This window comes from Sinocyclocheilus rhinocerous, unplaced genomic scaffold (assembly GCF_001515625.1).
Source record: "Sinocyclocheilus rhinocerous isolate Xijiao unplaced genomic scaffold, SAMN03320098_v1.1 scaffold165, whole genome shotgun sequence".
NCBI lineage: Eukaryota > Metazoa > Chordata > Actinopteri > Cypriniformes > Cyprinidae > Sinocyclocheilus > Sinocyclocheilus rhinocerous.
In genome coordinates this window covers 332,889-337,091 of record NW_015630990.1, presented here as the reverse complement: position 1 = coordinate 337,091, position 4,203 = coordinate 332,889, and the positions used below count along the sequence as shown (strand labels likewise).

The following is a 4,203-nucleotide window of genomic DNA, read 5'->3' as shown; positions in this document are numbered from 1 at the left end:
ATGTGAAAGGAGAATGTAAGTGTGTGACAGTAGAAATGCATGTGTGTGAGAGTACAAATGCATGTATGTGAAAAGAGAATGTATGTGTGTGTGACAGTAGAAATGTATGTATGTGAAAGGAGAATGTAAGTGTGTGAGAGTGCCAGAATGAATTATGGCTTGTACGGCCCCTCATAATATAGACTTATATATATACAGTATAATGCATATTACCATTTTTTACCATATTTATTTTCCTCTTGAAAGACTTGAGAGATTACAATGAAGGCTTTTTTCCCCGTTTTTTTTTTTTGACAGTCGACCTATTTTTCTGGCAAACAACCGACAGGTGTATCAGCACGCCAAACGCCCCTTGACACCTTGCTGAATAATATACACATACAGAATACATAATACATTTTTTAGCTCAAAGCAATATTTAATTTGCTTTGGATACTATTCCAAACATCAATTCTGCATCTGACTATGCAACAGGACTCAGGTTTGACCAATAGTTTTGGACATCAAACTTCTGCTTTCTTATTCAATCTTTTGACATCTCTGGTAAGGCATCATCAGCAAACGAGACATATGGAGGACCACAAACTTCGGCTACACAAGCGTTTTGTGACACAGAAACAATTCATTTAAATAAACAGACAAACAAACTGTTATTCTTCTAAAACAAAGCATATAAACATGTCAATGTCACGCTCATAAAATAAGAGTTTTGTCAAATTCTCCCTTAATTCTCTCCGCTTGTTTTTATGGGACGTCCTTTTACTACAAATGCACTTAAAAAACGATCAGTGTCATTAACACATAATGTATAATGTAAAGAGGAGAGAAATCTCTAGTAGGTTCAAACTTACAACACAGACTCTCTTCTGTAAGCACGTCCTATGCGCAGCGCCATGTCTTCAGCTTCCTCACATGAGATGCTCCTATTGGCTGCCAGCGTCGCTATGTGTAAAAATAAAGACATTTGATTGGCCAGAGGAAAATTAGGTGCCCACAAAGAATCGCCGCTTTCTGATTTAAAGTCGCAGGCAATTGCATATGTTCTGGACTAAGAAATATTACCATTACTACTACTACTACTACTGCTGCTACTACTAACTCTACAACTGATAAATAATTCCTCAGCCTTTTCATCTTTTAATATGGACTATATTATTATCATACCTACCTAAATGTTTGGAGGCTATGTTTAGAAAATACCACATTACTATTTCTGCAGTAGCTATGTAGTATATATTGTGCACATTTTTTGTACATAAAATACCTATATGACCTACATTTGCCCAGAAAGGTGCAGCATACAACTAAAACACACTTTGTGGAATTGCACCCCACTATGCAATGCACTAAACTAGACCTTCCATTACAGTGTGGCACATGAAGTAAATTCAACCTTGGATTTTAAAATACTTTTGACTCATTATTTAAACTCACTGAGTTACAAGATTTTATTCACATAAAATTGGATTTTAAAATTATTATTTTTATTCCCATAATGACAATATAATGCTACTTACTGAATTATGAGATCACATGAGAACAATTCAGGAAACTATACTGTTTGTAACATTTACAGTTACATAATACATACTAATCCACATACATTTTGTTTTGTTTTTAAAAAAAAACTTTAAGCATAAAGTGTACACCGAGCTAAGCCAGTACTCCATTCCAAGCATGGCCTCAGTTTGGTGATGATCCTGGTTGTCATGTCTAGTGCTGACGTGCACGACACCATCACTGGAGCGCACTCCAGGAACCGGCGCACAGCGGTGGTGAATTACTACTACTACCATCAGCCAGGTCCATGCGTGGCAAACAAATGACATGCAATATTTGCCATGATTAAGTCAGCAGGGGACTCTGAGGAAATGTCAGGTTTCAAAAACCCTTTCTTTGGCTATGCGATGGTTGTGCACAGCATTGCTTGAAGGAGAGGAACTCTGTAAGTGGCAAAAAATACCAAAAGAAACAACAACAACAACTACGACACATTTATTTGCATTAGAATATAAAATAAGTGAGCAAACCATCTAGATTACTTTCTACATTGTTTTGGAAAATTAAAACTATATTTGGACAAAATTTGTCTGTTAAAATTCTATCTAAAATATATATTTAATGTCAGAGAAGATATATCTCTCATATTAGGGCATTCAGTGCCAACATGAGGTATGAATTAAATTGGGGAACTCACATTCAACATATTGCATATAGTTTGAAATTCCATTCACGGGTTACTTGGAAACTCCCTTTTTCTTGCTCACTGCCTTTCATCAACCTCAATTGTTGTCTGTTAATCCAGTTTTGATAGCATTTGGCACACTTTCTTTGGATCACAGCAAGCTCCACAACTTCTATTCTGGTCTCCCCTAGGAACCACAGAGCCCCCGAAAGAAGCCAGAGTTCGGTTGTCCCAATAAAAGGGGCCTGTGTGCTGTCTGATGATAGTCGCTCAGATGTACACACGACAAATCATAATCAGACCATTTCACTCTTGATACCAAAACTGATACAGCACCAGCAGTGTTCAATGGCAGTGTAAATCATGGAAAGTGTTTAATAGCTATTGAAAGAAGCTGAATGTTAGGAAATGATGTAAGAATATATAGAATACATACAGGAGCTCTTGACCGCCTTTGTTCTCTTTGGTCTACCCTGGTACAAATGGACAATGAATCAGCAGGGTTTGGTGTCTTGGATGTCTGGTTCATTGAAAATCTTGACATAGTGCCAACCCTGAAGCAGGAGATTAAAGAACAAAAATGTATGGCAAAATGTATGGATGAAAAGTCACAATTTAACTCTGGAATTTCAAGTAAAAAAATGTTCTCTGTATTTGCATTAAATTTCATTTTATACTGTGAATTCTGGTCGATTTGATTTATTAATATTAACTGCAAATGTGTTTAATTGATAACAGTTCTGTCATTCATCTCTGGTGTCTTTGAAGATACAATAATAAGCTAATAATATACAGTACATCAAACAAAAACAAGAAAAAAAATCCTTGATACATGATAAATATTGTTTTTGAGTATGTCTTTTATAGAGTCTATGCTAACAAATGCACATCACAAAGATTCCTTATGAGTGCCATCAATGCTCTCCCAGTGTTGGCAATGTTCACCCAGGGGTACATCCCATCACAGAAATGTCACTGGATTTGGTATGAAACCATGACATTTAGACCTAAGATATCCATTGTGATTTTCAGCAAGTTTTTTTATTTTATTATAATTTTACACATGACACATGTAAGTTCATGCTAAAATAAATAATACTACTAATAATAAAATAATATTTCTGAAATACCTGCATAAGAATAAATGAAACATTCTGTCATTCATAACAAAAAAAAAATTCAGAAATGTACTTACTTAATATAACCTGTATATATGAAGAGTTCAGATGCAAAAGCCTCTAAGTGCCATTTGAAATTTTCTTCTAAAATTAGCATTTTTCTCAGGCTCCTATGTGTAGGTTCAGTAATTTTACTTTAACGGCAATTAATCGTTTCTTTTCATTGCCATTAAAGTGAAATAACTGAACATAAACATAGGAGCCTGAGAACAATGCTCTATATATTTATTTTATATAATATATAATTTTTATATAATATATATATAAAAAGATGTCCGAAATTTTAAGCTACAGATAATACAATTTAAAAGAAATTAAGGATTTAAAAAAGATGTACAAGATTAACATGAAAATGTAATTCAATGTAATAATTAAAAAAACAAAAAACCTGAAAGTAGAATTAGAGTGGCACTAGAGTGGTTTCCCCACACTGCTGTGTTTTTACAGGCACGCAACTGCAAAGCAGAGTTTCAAAGTTATTCATCTGGAATTTCCCTTTTTTGTTTTTTAAGGTATGGGGGTTCTGAAAACTGTCAGCAACTGTCAAGTGCTGCGCTGCTGCGGTGAAGACCTAACTCAAGACAGCAGCAATTTGTGACATTATCACTGTTCATTTATAATGAAGAGCCCAACCCAAATTTAAAGCAGGGCAACATGTCACAAACAACCCATGTCACGGTCACAACACCTACAACCTGTAAAACCACAATGCCGAGACTATTTATTTGTTGCCTTCTCGCATTAGTAGTAATCTCAGTTTTGGTGGCGCTAGCAGAGGATGAGTTCCGTCGTTGCTGAACCACCTTCTTCTGCAACTCACATTAAGTATTACAAATGATA

At 35.1% G+C, this 4,203-nt stretch overlaps 1 pseudogene; it reads right to left on the bottom strand.

The window, feature by feature from the left end:
• The window catches only part of LOC107740912 (citrate lyase subunit beta-like protein, mitochondrial), a 74,425-nt pseudogene extending 73,523 nt beyond the window's left edge, over positions 1-902 (bottom strand).
• Between the last annotated feature and the right edge of the window lie 3,301 nt (positions 903-4,203).